The sequence below is a fragment of the Leiobunum rupestre genome, chromosome 9 (assembly GCF_980474605.1).
Source record: "Leiobunum rupestre chromosome 9, qqLeiRupe1.1.hap1, whole genome shotgun sequence".
Lineage (NCBI taxonomy): Eukaryota > Metazoa > Arthropoda > Arachnida > Opiliones > Sclerosomatidae > Leiobunum > Leiobunum rupestre.
In genome coordinates, this window is record NC_143392.1 from 59,460,370 (window position 1) to 59,478,402 (window position 18,033).

At 35.6% G+C, this 18,033-nt stretch overlaps 3 long non-coding RNA genes across 5 annotated transcripts; 1 reads left to right on the forward strand and 2 right to left on the reverse strand.

Moving 5' to 3' along the window:
• Window positions 1-1,915: 1,915 nt before the first annotated feature.
• LOC149931622 (uncharacterized) lies at window positions 1,916-3,886 on the reverse strand. Of its 3 annotated transcripts, none has more exons than XR_016473903.1 (6): window positions 3,768-3,886; window positions 3,558-3,699; window positions 3,381-3,496; window positions 3,004-3,314; window positions 2,722-2,948; window positions 1,916-2,642 (listed from the first exon to the last, which is right to left on the reverse strand). It is a non-coding gene; the product is annotated as an uncharacterized LOC149931622 (long non-coding RNA). The 3 variants fall into 3 exon arrangements; XR_016473904.1 differs by having other exon boundaries at window positions 1,916-2,820; window positions 2,885-2,948; window positions 3,768-3,882; XR_016473902.1 differs by having other exon boundaries at window positions 1,916-2,948; window positions 3,768-3,878.
• A 114-nt stretch (window positions 3,887-4,000) lies between these two features.
• LOC149931623 (uncharacterized) lies at window positions 4,001-13,094 on the forward strand. Its single transcript, XR_016473959.1, has 3 exons — window positions 4,001-4,156; window positions 12,718-12,821; window positions 12,945-13,094. It is a non-coding gene; the product is annotated as an uncharacterized LOC149931623 (long non-coding RNA).
• Window positions 6,150-8,021, reverse strand: LOC149931624 (uncharacterized). The gene is made up of 3 exons (XR_016473816.1): window positions 7,917-8,021; window positions 6,700-6,811; window positions 6,150-6,349 (listed from the first exon to the last, which is right to left on the reverse strand). It is a non-coding gene; the product is annotated as an uncharacterized LOC149931624 (long non-coding RNA).
• Window positions 13,095-18,033: the final 4,939 nt, after the last annotated feature.

Sequence of the window (18,033 nt, forward strand, 5' to 3'; positions counted from 1 at the left end):
CAAAAGAAACTTTCCCGAAAACTTTTAAACATTTTTGAGCGCAGAAGAATAAACAGACGAAAAAATCAACCAATTAGAATCGAGAATCATTTCGATTTCGGCTTGACCAATAACAGAAGTCTGCCCTGTCTCCAGTAAAGGAGATGTTATATGCTGACACTCCTGTGGTAGGGGTGTGTTTACTACTCCTAGGGCGTACGTTGTATCAGACCCCGAATGAAAAGAAGAAATTGCGACCTATCATAGTGAACAATTGAAAATATTTCATGAGCGCACGTGGCCCACTCCACTAGACGAAAATGACAGTGACATTAGCCCCCCTGAACAGGAAAGAAACGGTTTTACCCCTCTCCCCGACGAGCATAGAGACGAAAGCATTCACTCTCCTGCCGCAGCGGATCCTCAAACGATTCCCAAACGCCTAGACAGTTTTTCGCCCCCTCTATATCTGACACGCGCGCCGTAATCATAACAGCGCAAACTCTCCCTTAGCCGTTCGCGTTCGCCCTTTTGGTCGCGGGTATCGACGCAGCAAACGCCGGTATTCCTCGCGGAAAATTTCGAACTCCGAACCGGACGAAAAGTGCGCGCTCCCTCATTGTTCAATCAACCTACGGAAAGATTACTCCATAAAATGGGTCCAATGTGACAATTGTGAGGATGGTCATCACATTTTATGCCTAACCATAGATATGGCTATCATAGACGCAACACTAAAATTTTATTGCATAACATGCCAACCCTTATTAACATTTTATTTTCTCCAACCGTTAGCCAAAATTTCAGAAGAGGACCCGACCGTAGCGCCAATGAATACCTGGGAACAACCAATCCCCGCTGGATAAGAATGGTGGACCGACGAAGACGAGGACTGGGATCCCTATCATGCGAGCTGGGCCCATCCTCCCCCCCCCTCCTCCCCCATCATCAGAAGACTCCGAAATTCCGACCGCCGTAAGCCAAACCAACTTGGAAGGATGGGTTAGTATCACCAGAACATATCAAAACCACCCAGGCGAAGAGGAAGAATAGGAAGTGGGACCCCCGATTCCTCCCGTCCCTATTAATGGACCCCTAGCCTGGGTGAAAGAATGAAATAGAAGACGTCTAGAGGAGATGGAGCAGCCGGCCATTGGAATCCCTCTGTATGGGCCCCTAGAAAGGTTACCGACTATTGACGACTGGGCCGGCGAGGAAGAAACAAATGGCAAGTCACGATACCGCACCTCGCACCACCCCAACAACCCACCAAATGAAATAATATTTACAACCGTTTCCCGAGGACATCGCCAAGGGCGAGGACAACATCTTCCCCAGATAACCAAAAACCGCGCGGAGTTCCGGCGCATGTGGTAACGCATTCTCACCCCCACACACCGTCTCGCATGAGACGCCGGTGCGCATAATACCACACCCTTGGAAAAAAATACTCAGAAGATAGACGGCCGTATTCTGCATGACCCCGCAAGTAAGAAGGGAAACGCCTACTTGCTTCGGCCCTACCATTCGACGAGAGCTCACTGAGTTCCCTCTTCTTCCCCTCTTGCAGGGCTGCAGCGACGTCACTAGTGTGACGTGACTCTTGATGACCCATGTGCCGGAAATAACGTTAAAACGCCCTCTACTCCAAAATTAAGCGTACAGTGTCATCTAGTGTTATTTTAGGGAAGAAAATTTGCAATGCCATCTATTTTTCATTTTTTATTCCAAACTTTTGTAATGCCATCTTCTTACAAACCAAAAAGTAATAGCCCTAAAACAATGCCATCTATTTTAAATTTCATTAACTTTAGAACAACATCTTTTAGAATAATAACAATAATTAAAAATAGCCTTCCATGGTAATCTTGTTTGAAATTAAAACAGAATAAAAATATAATTATTTTTGACAATATTTTTATTACATATTCAGCTTTAGTGTACAATTTATTGAATAAAATTTACATAAATTTACAGCCAACTTTGAGCACTTAGTTGCGCGGGGAAAACGGAAGAAGAGCTTCGTGAAGTTACCAACAAGTGACGAAAATTCTTTAGTTCGTTTACTTTATGGAATTATATTCTAGCAAGAATTATGAACCTGTAGGACATATAAAATTATGCACCTATAAGCCATATCAAAATAGGAACCTGTAGGAGTAACGAACTAGTGATTGTATTATCAGTAGTTACTAAGCGGCTGGAGCTCTTTTCCAACAGCCAAATGTAGGCGGTGGTGATAATTACACCTTTTATGTTGCTATAATTGGCTGTATTCAAATAGGGATGGCTCTTAAATCAACTTATGGAAATAACTGCTCACCCATTCGCCATCCCTACAGGTTTTTTTCTCCCAATCACAAAAATAAATAGTTTTTTAGTATTGTTTGGAAAATGTGTAGAAATTTGTGAAATAAATATTTGACTCAGTTCGGTTTTGTGAGATATTTTCGTAAGCATTAAGCAATTGTTTAAAAATGGGTGATGAAGACCCTTCTTATACTGTGGAGGAAGTGGAAGCCTCTATTCCCCATCTTAAGGAACCCAAATGTGAAGAGCTTCAGCGGCATAAAAGCAGTGCTCATAACTATAGGCAGAATAATCGATGGGAAACAGTTGCACTCGTGGTTAATCTGCTTTGCTAGACCACAAAATTTCGTCATCTGATTTTACAAAAATGGAACAACCTAAAAACTGATGCAAGAAATAACAATACTGGTGGCAGATAATATCCAGACATACTTAAAAATGAACCACTTAAAAGAAAACACTTGTACATATTATTGCATAATTGTCGTATGGAGGAGTACCTGGTAGTATTTACATCTGAATAGGGGCTTTCTGTGAAAAATCTGCAATATATAAAGAGTGGTAATGATGCGATGAGATAATTGTTAATTGTTACATTCAGCCTTTTCAGTCTGACTGCATCCAGAGAGAGTGAGACATTCGGAAGATTAATGAAGCTTCTGGAGTAGGGAAAAAAATTTAAGTAAAAAGCAATTGTGATAAAATAAATATTACCTTTAAGTAATGAATTAACTGAGTTTAGTGCTCTTGATTGAAAAATATTCTTGCCAATTGTAACACGACGGGCGAAATTTTTCAAAGTTCGAAAAATTATGCAAGAGACAGCAGGATAAAATTATATTCCATCGACACATCGGCCCTAACAGTAAATAAAAAACATTACGGTAAATATCATTCGTATTGACGTATTTTTAAGCCCCAGCCCTTGTGGGTTAGGACACTAAGCCAACGTGCAAAGATATCACCCAAATATACATGCGAATGTGTATTATTTATGTGCGCAGAGTTCATTCGGTAGTACGCATCTGCAAATAAAAATATTTGTATTTCCAAATTAATAATGTAATCATAATTTACAAAGAGTATTGTACCATTGGCTCTTCAATTTTATAATTTTGTACCGGTAAGCCGCATGTGTTGATGAGCGTTACTGAACGTAGCCCAGTTTCGTGGTTACTAGAAAAAAACATGTTGAAAAGATCCTTAACTGTAAAAAAAACGCCAATTAAAACCTTATGTTCAACGATTGTAACATACATATTAAATACCTGCTTCTCCAATGATGCGCTTAGCTCAACATTCTCAATTCCATGCTACCTTCGTTAAAAATCTCTACTTCTTCCGCTAAGCCTATCGCTTCAACTCCCAAGACAGCAGCAATACCTCCCATTGCAGTTTCGGCAAAATTCACTTTACAAATGATATTAAAAATGTCAGAAAATTTTAACCGGAAGTTTGGAATTCAAAACAAGTAATACGTCACACTAAAGCAGCCCTTCAATTGGCCAAGCAAGAGGGGGAAGAAGAGGGAAATCAGTGAGCTCTCGTCGAATGGTAGGGCCGAAGCAAGATAGGCGTTTCCCTTCTTACTTGCGGGGTCATGCAGAATACGGCCGAATAACGTGCAAAATAGTCACAGAGTTCAACCTCTTTTTTTAAACCACCCGCGTTGTGTCCCCCCCCCTCCCATTAAAAATACCTGGCTGTCGACACGCCGGTTTGCTAGTCGGCGTGGTGAAGATCGAAGGACTGAGGTCGTTTCGAAGGCGATCTACGACTCTTAGTCGACTTCGACTCTTGCCCAACTAAATCATTCGTGAGCCGACCACTAAAAGGACAGTCATAGCTACTAGGGATACTATTTTAGGTAAGAAACTTATTCTTGTGGTTTTTAGGAAATTTTTGACCCTACAATTTTAAGGCTTCCGCCCTTTTTTCCCAGAATTTCTGCGCCCTTTTTAGATTTCAGGTCGGGCCATGGCCCACCCTAGCCCTACCGTGGCACGCCTATTGTGCAAACCGCCAGCTTAAGAAATACGCGTCATAAATATTCACCCACAACAACGTGAAAAATGAAGCTTATCGCCCGTGGTGGCGTTAGATTAGCGAGGAATGTAAATTTAAAAGACAATCTGCCTTTAGGATCTCAATATTTCGAACCGTCTGGCATTTTTTTCCGCTTTTTCAAAAACATTATAGTATTTTGAGTAATTAATATTTTAAAATACGTCTAGTTAGTATTTTATTTTAAATACTTAACGCTTTGAGTATTTAGTATTTCATTTTAATAACTTTATGCTATGAGTATTTAGTATTTTAGGTACTTTATCGTAGACATATTTTTGTACTTTATTTAAATTACCGAAAGTATAATATTTTACTTAACATTGGCAACCAAGGCTTCTTTCGAAAATGGTTTTGTCTTACAGAATTGTTTTAAAGGGTAATTGGAAATTTAAGGATAAAATCTTATAAATTTGAATTCTAATTGAATTGGCAATATTAGTATTTTAGGTATTAAAGAGTTATTGATCCTGATTTCTAAATATTTATTTAAGCCTCAAATACATATAATTTTATCTTTGTCTAAAATTATATCCGGCCTCATTTTCCCAATTGAAAATATTCCATTGGTAAGTGGCAATAGCCACTGGGGGACATTAAGAGAACGACTACCATAAAAGCTTCTTTTTCGTTCAAGCTGAACGTATTGGTTTTAAAAAATAGGCAATCGAATTAAATTTAAATTAATGGACTGAACCTTGCTAAAAATAATTTTGATAATTCTAATATTAATAGTTAACGAGATATAAGGTCCTAACTAAAGGGTAATTTGGGCGCTTGACGAACTTGTTTAGCTCAGGAGGTCCAAAACAAAACGTAATAACTAAATTTATAATTTCCAAAAATTATTTTAAGCACAAAATAAGAGGGTGTTCTACACATAAATATTAATTTTGTAATTTAAAAAACAAAAATAAGAGTTTAGCTTGCAACAGAGCGAAAGTAGACAATGGGCAATGTAGTATTCCCCCTTAAATCCTCTATTACCAGAACGTTTTTTCTAAGACAATCTGGCAATCTTATCACAGGGATCTAAATTACGAAATATAATTTCACGGAAATATCGTGACTTTATTTCAAATTACACTAGTACTCACGTAGGTTAACTCGCCTGTGAAATCGTACCAGAATAGCCATTAGCCTCGGCCCTAAACACTGCAACAACCTTATTGTGATTCTCAACGAGACTTGAGAAGTTAAATTACACTTAGAAACTCTGTTTGCTACTCGCATTAGTCAAGCATGTTTGCCAAAATGTTGCCCCATGTGAATAGGCCTTAAAATCATCCTTGCGCCGCGCTTTAGTCTACATTTTGGTGGGCATGCCGTTACAATTATAAGTCGTTCAATGAACGGAGCGGTTCATCACTGAGCGCGGCCTAGATATGGCCAGTGTGAAAATTTAAAGTCATTCTAGTCTTTCCTTTTGTGATAAAATGGTTAAATGTTTTCTATTTTTAACTGGGAATAAAAGATTTATTTCACTTAATATATAATTTGTTTTTAATGCAAAATTTTCGTAAATAACATGGAATATATAGACCTATAAAATCCTATAATTATTAAAAATAGTCCTATAAAGTCCTATATTTTTAGAAATAACAAATATAATCCTGTTTTTCCTATTAAAAAAAACAAAAAATTGAGAGGGGGCCCTGCGGCGTAAGTCACATCTTTGTGCAAATAAACTTGATAGTTTGATAACAGTTTCTTCTTAAAAGTGTTTTGTCATAACTGTTGTGCCAGGCACAAAATGAATATTTAAAATTATGTAAGAATTAGTACTAAACAAATGCTTCTATCATGTAAGTACTGTAAAGCTTTTGACTTTAGTTTATTACGGATTTATTACAAAAACTGGCACGTCATCCTCGAAAGTCTGATTTACAGTGACAATTGATTCTGCCCGACGCTTCTATAAAGCAGAATGACAAAACCAATCCGGATCCCTGACAGCTTCGACTGCAAGATGATTCGGAGCGCCTATCACAAGCTTCTAAAATATAGAAAATTGATTTCTAAATTAAGCCGTCGGTTGCTTTATTTATATTTAAATCCGTGGTGGGTAATTAGTTTCGAATGCGGGCAAAATAAAAAAAAATTTAAATTATTGAGCTGGCCAAAATATTAAAACAGTTTTTGATTAATATCTAAAACTAAAATAACAAAAATATTTTTTATCTTTAACTAATATAAGAAAAATCAAAATCCGACGGCGGCCATCTTACACCGTTAAAGTACAAACTTAGGAAGGGCCATAAGAAATTAACCGGTGGGCCTCAAAATGGCCTGAGGGCCACCGTTTGCCCAACACTGATTTACACTTTCAAATGCAAGGTAACCTACTTGAGTTTATTTGTATTAGCATCGTCGACAGAAGTATTACCACTAGAAGATTCATTTTGATCATATTTGCGTAATAGTCTACTAAGATTCAAGTGTTGAGTTCTCTTCTTTACTAATGGATAAAATTAAATAGGTTATTTACGCCCAGAGGCGGCTTTAGGGTTGCGAGATCTTAGGCGTGATCTAATTTGAAAGACACTATTGTTTTAAGGCCCTACGAGACCCTGTTGTACGCAGAAAAATAAAGGACTTCGCAGAATCTAAACGCCTTTAGAGACACAACTATACGAACAAGATATAAGGGCCACGCAGAACCTTAAACCCCTTCGGGGTCCTATCGTACGAATAATAATATTGGGATCCCGCAGAATTTAATAACCTTACTACGCCCCTATTTTTAATTTTAAGCGCGTAGCCCTAGGGCTATGGAGGCTACAGTAATAGTATGCACGTGCCTACCTATAAATTTAAAGGGGCCTTTAAGAATATGTTTGGGGCCACCCAAATTTAAAAGTAAGTCCTCGTAATAACGCATATTCCAAAGAATTATATTCAAACATGACGCTAGAATTTCCGCGCAGTGGTACAGGAAGAAGATTTTCAAGACGTCATAGAGATGTGAAATTTCGTTATATGTTATACCAAAATGCCTTAATACGGTCTACCGACTAATGCTTTTCCGCTATGGGATTAATTATGTATTACATGATAATTCCAATAATATGGTAAGGGGGCCTCCAAACTCTGTGCCTACCCAGGTAAAAATCCTAACGCCGCCACTGCCCTAGGTCAAAACTTAATATGTCATTGAAAACGCCCGAACTATAGAATAATTCAGGCTCGGGTAATAACAATCACCTTAAAGGGATGCCGAAATCGGAAAACAACTTGCTTTCTATCGATTTCTAATATTTTTTCCACTCCTTCGAGTAGTGCTTTTGAAAATAAAATTTCTGAATTGAAATTAGACTATCTGATCACCGTGTAAAAACCGCCGTAGTCTGTTAAACCTAGTTTTGCGCAAAGTTTTAAATTAATTAAAATTAGAGTTTAATTGCGAAAAATTTAAGAAAATAATTTTTGAGACTTATTTTTCATGTAGAAATCGATAGAAATCAAGTTAATTACCGATTTCACTATACCTTTTAGTTGATCTTTAAGGTGCGTGGTAGTCTTTACCTAAACCATGAAGTATTAAATACCAGGTTCGATTTTACCTGAGCAACCAAGCAACAACGAGGCGAGATTGTAGTCCAGAGGAGAGAGTTCCGGAGAATGATAATTTGTCCTACAATCGCATTAATTTATAAAGGATGACAAGACCCACTTTCCATATTGGAAATAAATCACGTCAAATAAAATAGATATTTTTTTAATGTTTCTCGCCTCAGTTAACAAAGGTAATCTCTTAGAATTTATTACCAATTGAATTCATTGGGATTCATTTCGTCCATTATATGCTTAAGTTATTATACATAAATAATGCCTTAGTTCAATAATGTTGTAGATATTAATTTTTTTTTAAATAAACGTATTGTATTGGCTTTAATGTTTTATTTGAGAGTACGTCCTCTTAATGGCGTCGCAAGTCCTCTATCGGGTTGGACATAGCTCCCAAACATTTTTAAATAACCCCATACAAATTTGAAAAGCTACCTCAAAGCTTTGTATTATAATGAATAGTAATTTTCCTAGTTTATACATGATGCATTTAAGCGGTAATATACATTCCATAAGGGTATACATTTAGACCTTTGAGTGAAGATTAGATTTATCCAAAAACGAAACCCTATAAGTGATATTTTTAAACCCTGAAGCTGTAATTTTTAAACCATTTAAATTTAAAATTATATATTATACTGGGTGTTACGGATAAGAGTACCGAAACCTTCTATATGCATTATATGGGTCTCTAGTAGTAATAAATATGGGTCCTAAAGTGCTTTGTTTCATAGATACGGGCTCCCCAAAGACTACCCCAAAAAACCGGACACAGCCGTAAATCTAACAAACAATATTATTATTCATTAAACTATCAATTGTTTTTAACCTGTGAGGCGAGAAACTTTAATAACAAGTGGCACTGGTTCATTAATGTCTTTTTTGAAGAAAAATGAGTTTGAAGACAAATACAAGGCATTTTAATTTATTGATCCGATTGTAATTATTAAATATAAAGATACAAAAGTCATAAAACGTCGAAAGGAATAGTTTTAAGATTGTCTAATTCGTTCTGTAGCAAATATGGCACATTGGTCCAGTAACGCTTATTGCACGGACGGGCTCAACAAAAATGAGTTACAAGCTCAAAGATTCAACCAGCAGTAGATTCCTAAAAGACTGGTGTCAGATCGACGCGCGTTTTAGTCTGTAGATAGACGGCTAAGAGAAATACAAGATATCAAATGAACGTCCCGATTAAGCTGATATTTAAACATACTAAATACTCTCGGACCTCTTTAGGCTTAACGTACACTCATCCTTGGGAGGTTCACAAAAAACCTGACGAACGTTTTAGTACTTGCCCTCGGGACGTAATTTGGTTCTGAGAAAACCAGACATTTGCTCGTCTTTTAACCTCCGAGTTTCGTCAATACCTATATCTCCATCCGGTTTTTGGGACATCATTCGGGCAAATGCAATATACCGGCGTACTGTACATAGGGCGCCGGAGGGATGATGTTGGGTTTGCTGGGGCACTCACAAACGTCAATTCTACGAGGATAGTCAGCCTTGTTTAAGCTTGTACGTGTTGTAGGTGGTATGGGTGGAAATGGAGAATAAACTTTAATACAAAAAGTGTAAATAATCCGTAATTCGTTTACATTAATTATAACGAAAGCTAAACCTTATTCAGAAGTGATACGCAAAAACCAGTTACAAATAATTGTTATGTCTTTTAATCAATTTTAAAACATCACAATAACTGCTTAAAATGCCCAACAAAAATGACAACGCCGTACAAATGATTGACGAAATTTTTCGAAGATTTCAGGCTTGTTACGAATAGTCGCACATTCATAAATAATTAGGGGGGGGGGAATATTTGGTAAAACCAAATAATTCGATCGAAAACCAAATCGAATAAACCTTCGTGAATATTCGTTTATCCTGATTAAATAGTCGAATATTCAATAAGGGAAGGGAAAAGTTTTTGATATTTTCAAATAGTTTGCAAACTGGTCGAAAAACCGCGGGTCTTTTCCTAATTTGTTGAGTTTCAAGGCCATCAAAGGAGAACACAATGAAAATTTCGAATACCTCTTTACGCCACAGCGAAAAGGACCATATATAAAGAGTACTTTGCTAGTCTATATTCTGCGTATTAACACTTCTTGCAAAAGGCAAAAGCTATTTATTTTAGCACCTATAATTGGCTAGATAATTGACGTGTTTTTTGTTTTCGAATTTTCTAGAATAACAAAGTAAAACTAAAACGAAACTGGATGAAAGGTTAAAGCAACTTTGTGATTAAAAAATGCATTTTGTTTAACATTTTGAACTTATTTGAATGTTTAAGTCAAGAATTTACAAAAGCATTGCTTTCACGTAGCTAGTCGGATACGTTTTTCTGAGCCCCTCAAGGTAAAGACACCGAAAATCTATGAACGATAAAAAATCTACTGTATAAATTTCATCTAAATAAAAGTAACATATTCTACAAATTCGGGGGCGTCAACAACCTTGGTATTTACTCGTTTCTCACCAATTGAAGTAACAATAGATATATATTTTCTATCTACCTGTGTGGTTAAAACTAAATACATTGGATTACGTATATAATACCGATTGGCGGGAAATGAATAAAACTGGGATCAGTTACAAAATCACTTTAGTACACCTAGTATACGTAATCAATTTAGTAAAGACGAAGCTCTACTTGTTCACTTATTACGGAGAATATTCAGCCCTCGGATTTTAGGTATAAAAATGTTTGGATGAGGCACCTTTATCAAATTCCACACTGGTCCTCAATAGTGTTACGCTTCTGAGCATTTAATAAATAAAATAAAAATTATACTTTCGGTTTAGTATTTTGATATTTGCTAGTAAAACGACCTGTGATTTCATTAACCTTTTTAATTTTTTTTTGACAAATATGCAAGCTATATGGGTATTTGAAAACCAAATACGACGAATTATTTGATATTCGAAATACTATTTGGTATTTGATCAGTTAACTGAATTGGATTTTCGACATAAATATATTCGACGAAATTAATTTGGTATTTGATATTCGATTCGATCCCCAAAAAATGGTATTTGCTCACTTCTATCAATAATGCGTTGACGAAGGTCAATAATGTCACGGATATCGGTTTTATAAACAAGGTCCTTCATATATCCCCAATGAAAAAATCGCAAGCGTTTAAATCGGGAGGCGTGCACGTAATAGTTCCGCCTCGTCCTATCCACCTCAAAGGAAATGTTGCATCAAGATTATCTCGCACTGCGCGGCTGAAATGTGGTGGCACTCCATCGCGCAAGAATTACATTCGCACTTGGGACGTCTTCCAATAGCTCTGGTAACGATTCCTGAATAAATCGTAGATATGACTCTCCATTTAACCTAGGCGGAGGAAAATATGGTCCAACCTGATAGTCTCCGACAATGCCACACCAAACGTTGAGGCTAATGTGCTCTTGGTGAGTTGGGACCATAGTTCCATGTAGGATATTTTAGCTCCATTGATGATTTTTGTGCAAAGTGACTAGGCCGTTCCGGAAAAAATTGGCGTCATCGACTGTTAGGGTAATACTTGCGAACTATTAGTCATTCAGTTCTCTGTCCCAAAACCACTGACCGTAGTTGGTACGTCTAGGATAGTCTTAGTCGTTCAAGGCTTGGACTTTTTGAAGATGGAACGGGTGAAAACGATGACCACATATAATTCTCCGGACCATAACATGATTGACACCTAACTGTCTTCCAATTTGGTGGATACTTGTTCCCGGATCATCATCGAAAATTGTAAGTACCTAACATTTTCACAGAAAAATTTTAAATAATCATAACTAAAAAGTATTTATTAACCGAGGTTATTTCACTTCAAATGGAATATTCTGCACTCTGTCCCGACAATGTTGAAGTTGCCCGCTCTCTCGTAAGCGTCGGTCCTCAGCTTCAAAAGTTCGCTTATTCGGTATCCCTCTTAGTGGGTAGTGTTCTTGATACAACCTCCGGGCCACATCTCATCTCCTTTCCGCTCATCCGTACATCAAGTGCATATCCGCGTATTCAGCGTTAGAAAAATGTGCCATCAATATCGGAATTGTGCTTACAGAGTTAATAAATTTTCCAAATAACCAGATAGTTTAAACTGAATTTTTTAAAAAAAAAGGTCAAAATACTAAGTTTAAACATTGTGTTTTTATGACTGGAGAGAGATACAAATAATCTTTCGAACGATTTAATCTTCAACGACGGTGACTATCCTAGCCCAACCAACTTTTGTCAGTGGTTTGTGCACAGAGTATGCGCCACAGTTCCAAAGTATTATGCTAAATGCCAATGCGAGCAATTTGTCGCAGGACGGCATAGGCATTTGGCACAATAATCACCTTTGCAAATGCATTTTGGTCTTCACGTCTTGAAAGGCATTGTTTGTGGGACCCGGGGGCAGGTCACTTGGTCCTAAATATCATTTTTGAGACTTTATTTTTGATTAAAATCAAATTTAATATTGACTTCATTATTATGGAAGTGATCTACCTCTATTTTGGCCCATATTTGCTACCACCCGAGCGAAATGGTCAGTCATACCTTCATTGCTGGAAGATACGTAACCCAAAGGTTTCGAAAACGTGCCATTAGAAAGGAGACGATTCATGTGGTTCGTGCTCGACGGAGCTTTAGCCAGAGGCGGGCAAATTAAGTAAGCGTTCATTTTTGATCATACTGTTCAATTCTTTTTCAAAAATGAGCGGTCAAAAGTTAAACCCACCTCTGGCCTTAGCTCTTTCCAGCTCGTTTGAGTCGTGAAGATAGAATTCATATGGCTTTTGGTTATCTCACAGATTTGGTGTACAAAACAGAAGAACTTGCCCTTGATGAATTGGGACAACACATAATACCAAGTTACCAGACTCTCCGTAACACGGCTAAATGTTTTAACGAGAACGTAAGTCGTTTGTTTTTTGAACAATTATTGTATTAATTTTAAGTACTTATTCCTCTACGTCTTTTCGAATGTTTTGCACTATTTTCCAAGCGCTCGCTGGTTGTAATTGTAATTATTCTACAGAATCCAACAACCGTCGATTTGGCACCCGTCTTTAAGGAACCTACTCCTGGTTGAAACTTTGAACTTCTAACCCAATAAGCGTTCTTGGACGTGCCATATTAACCACAGAACGAATAAGACAAACTTAAAGGAAATTCTTGAGAAATCTTATGGCATTTGTATCTTTAATTATCGTAATTAAAATCGTTCGTAATTTTGAACCGTGTCAATAAAATTAAAATAGCTTGTATTTGTCTTCAGACTCATTTTACTTCTAATGAACTTTTGCCACTCGTTATTAAAGTCTCTCTCCTCACGGATAAAAAACATTGATAGTTTAATGAAAACAATTTGGTTCAAGGAAGAATATTTTTTGACAGATTAACAGCTGTGTCCGGTTTTTTTGGGGTAGTTTTAAAGCGCCCATATCTCTGAAACGAAGCGCTTTAAGACCCATGATTATTGGATATTTTTTACTCATAGAGACCCATATAGAAAGTTTCGGCTCCCTTATCCGTAACACCCTGTATTTACCCTAGGGTGTAATAGTTTCGCCGTTATGAGGATATTTTTATTCCCTCGGGGTGCTAGAAATTTTTTTTATGCGCTTGTATTATTCCCTCTGGACGCTAATACTATTCCCACTTGGCCCTAATAATATTCTCTCTGGCATAAAGTATTTTTCAAACGAGTATCTTTTTAGTAATTATTTTTTACAATTTATTTATCTCTAAAGTCCAATTTCAACTACAGAAACCAACGGTAATTCGGTTATGCCCTTTAGAAGCTCATTTTTTTTTGCTTAGGAATTCTAGCTATTCTCGGCAACTGCCGACATCAGTAAAACTAATATACAATTGTGTTGCTCTATATTTGGGTAGTCCATTGCAATTGAACCTATCTCAAAATATTTCAGATAAATAAATGCAAATATTTCAATAGGGGTAAAACAACAATTACTTTCTAGTTATATCTGGAGCCATTTTAAATATGTTTTAGTAGAAATGCAGGTTGATGTATTCTTTCAAAATAACGAAGAGCCTTTAAAACTATTGGTCAAAAGCACACTCGTTACCTTGGACCCAAGTTATACAACATGACTGACTCTGACTTGAAGAAATGCACTACTCTACAAACCAACAAAAACAAATTAATATTTTGGGTTTTTATATGGGGTGTTAGTATAAGTTTTTAATTACTTTGTCAGATAGATTGAGTTAAATTTAGAATTTAAATAGGGCTTAGGTCAGGTAATAGTATTAATAAAACGGAAAAGTCAGCCGTAGTTGACATCTCGTATGATGTGGGAGATGGAGTTGAAAGCTATATTAGTATCAGGGGTATAGTGTATTGCAAGGAAGATACCTGTGGTTACTTGAATGATTAGACAAAGGATAAGGAGTGACCCGAAATTTCATCAATAAGAAATGTTAGAAGGGGCTGGTAAATCAATTAATTCGGAATTTAAAATTTTTAGAATAGGATGTGTTTTTCGTAGAGGTGCTGTATCTAAGATAAGTGAAGAATCTGGGATTATGTCTGCTTTATCAAAGCAGCCCTTTAAGTTTAAGGTACTTCTCTTTAAAATTTTGTTTAGGGTTAATAATTCTTTAGAAAGTTGAGCGAAGGGGCCCCCTCTTTTGTGTTGTGATTTTTACAATTGTAATAAGATTATTCATGTAAGATGCAATATTAGGGAGTTAATTTTAATAATTGTAATTGTGTTTAAAGGGAGAGATTTATAGAATATTGAAATAGAAGGAGTTAGTAGGAGTGTTATGATGAATAGATACTTATTTTGGGTTGTTGAGAAAGGTTCGTTTGGTGAAAGAGAAGCTATGTATAAAAATAAAATAATTAGCCCCTCTAAAAGTACTAAGATGATAATGTCGCTGATAAGACTTATTTTAGTTAAAAAAATGCCTTAATTGCAAAACTAACAGTAATAAGAATTAATGCAACAATTAGTGTAATAGGGTGGTTAGAGAATGAAATTAATAGGAGTGTAAAGGTGATAAGAAGGGTAATTAAAACCAGAAAATAGTTAATTTATAATATCAATTTTGGGGGTTGAAGTAATTTTAGATTTTTCTGAGTTTAGCTAAAGGGTTAATTTCCTATTTTGGTTTACAACACCAGTGTTTTAAATAAACTACTAAAGCAGAATTATGGAAAATCTCAATTTTTTGTTTACTTAGTTTTTTGGGGGGTTTTATAAACTTGGTCTTAAGCCGTTCTCACTTGTTGTCTATAATTTTAAGATTAGAGTTTCTAATATTAAGTGGTTATCTCAAAGTCGTTAAAAGAGTTGGGTACATACTATTAGATAGTTTAGTTCTTTTTTTATATCTTTTTGTTGTTATTTGTGAAGGCTGTTTGGGATTGGGCATTTTGATTAGTCTAGTAAAAGGGTTTGGCGGGGAGATATTTAGTATAATGAATTTGTTACAATGTTAAGGATTTTTTTATGTAGACTATTGTATCTATAGTTTCTGTTTATCCTCTGGGGGAATGGGGATCTTTTAGAAGATTTTTTGGTTTAGATAGCTTAGGATGTATTCTTTTATTCTTGACGGTTATGGTTATAGTAGTAAGTTTATTGAGTTCTCATTCTTTATTAAGTAAGGGGGTGGGGAGAGTGTTTCTTTCTTTAAGTCTTGTTCTTATAAATTTCTTATTCTTAAGATTTAGTGTGAATGATTTAATGATCTTTTATATTTTTTTGAGGTGTCTTTGGTCCCTCTTTTAGTTATTGTTGTGGGGTACGGCGCACAACCTGAGAGGGTTAGTGCTGGTCTTTATATGCTATTTTATACTATTTTTGGGTCTCTGCCGTTGTTAGTTGGGATTTTATTAATTGGGTTAGATGTGGGGAGTTTGGGTTATAGTTACTTGTATTATATTAATTGTGATTTTGATTTAATTATATTCCCTTTCATTTTCTTTGCTTTCTTGCTTAAATTACCTGCATTTATGGTGCATTTGTGGCTCCCTAAGGCTCATGTGGAAGCACCTGTTTTTGGGTCTATAGTATTAGCCGGTGTTATATTGAAATTAGGGGGTTATGGTCTTATTCGGTTTTTACCTTTTTTTTGTGAATGCCCTTAAAAGTTGATTAGATTTAGTAGTAAGTTTTTCTGTTGTGGGGGGAGTTTTGGCTAGAGTCATTTGTTTATCCCAGGAACCTTACCTCAATTTGGGGCAAGTTTTTACAATCGCCTACTTCGCCTACTTCTTATTAAGACCTCTAGCTATAAAGATTCAAGATAATAGACTAAATTAATCATTTAGCTAAATAAAAGCAATTTGTTTCGAAAGCAAAATATAGGTAACCTAATGATTTATTTAATTCAAACCTAGATCTTAGAACGCCCATAAGCAAAAGAGATAAAGGGATAATTAACATTTTATTAATACTATTATAGTAAGAGTATATTGCTATACTTAATATTAATATAGACATTAAATTTAACGAATTAACAAATCTATACTTCCAGTAAAGACTATATAGTTATTCTCCATTTGACTTTTTACTATTTTATTTTTAAATCTCATAAAATAGTAATAGGTCAAATGGGGGTATTTTAATTATTTTGTTAAATAATTAAATCGTTCATAAGTAAAGGGTCCATTTAGATTGCGCTGCCGCATGACAACACTGCTAAAGGTAGCCTCATGTTAATTTCTAGGGTGGGTGCTATCAAACTGAAGTATACACTCTAGATTTACCGTGGTCTGAATTTATCATAACGTTATATCGTTACTTATTATAATAATTTACTTTTAATTTCTTGAGATAGTATGCTTATGTTAAAAAAATTCACAGTTTAATAGAAGAGAGTCAATTTTTCATCATATTCAAATTATATTCTGAAGCTTTCTTACCTTAGTTATTCTATTAACATGAATTGGAGCCTCCCCTATTGAGGAACCTTACCTCAATTTGGGGCAAGTTTTTACAATCGCCTACTTCGCTTACTTCTTATTAAGACCTCTAGCTATAAAGATTCAAGATAATAGACTAAATTAATCATTTAGCTAAATAAAAGCAATTTGTTTTGAAAGCAAAATATAGGTAACCTAATGATTTATTTAATTCAAACCTAGATCTTAGAACGCCCATAAGCAAAAGAGATAAAGGGAGAATTAACATTTTATTAATACTATTACCTGACCTAAGCCCTATTTAAATTCTATATTTAACTCAATCTATCTGACAAAGTAATTAAAAACTTATACTAACACCCCATATAAAAACCCAAAATACCCTAAAACCAAAGGCAAAATACACTTCCAAGCTAACATCATTAGTTTATCATAACGATAACGGGGAAAAGAACCCCGCACCCATAAAAAGAAAAATATAACCACAAATAAGACCAAAAAAAGTCTATATTAAAAAACAAATAACAACTAAGCAAACTTATGAAAATAATATTACCATACTCTGCAATAAAAATTAAAGCAAAACCCCCAGAGCCATACTCCACATTAAACCCCGATACCAATTCAGACTCCCCTTCAGCAAAAATCAAAAGGGCTACGGTTGGTCTCAGCTAGACAAGATAAAAGCCACACCCCTAATAAAACTAATAAAAGACCCAACTTCACTAAAGAAAACCCTCAACTCTCCCCCAAATTAAAACTACCCACCAACTGAACAATACTCAATAAAATTAAAGCCAAACTTACAACCCAACATTCTATAAATAGAATTAGAGCTCCAACCAGCCCCTAAAAGAGAATATACACCTAAACTTGACAAAACTAAAAAATAAATTAAACCATACTGGTAGAAAAAAACAACACCCCCTAAGTTACATAAAGCTCAATAAGCTAAAGCTAAAAATAAACCTAACACCGGTCTTAAGTAAAAAATCATTTTATTACTATATAAGGGCCAAATCTGCTCTTTAGTCATTAACTTTAAGCCATCCGAAAAAGGCTGTAAAAGACCCATATAACCCACCCTATTAGGCCCTTTACGAACCTGAATATAGCCTAATACTTTACGTTCCAGTAAAGTAAAAAAGCGACACTCACCAGAAGACACACTAGCATCAAAGTATAGCTTAAAATTAACAAAATTGTTAAAAAAACAATGTCTTAT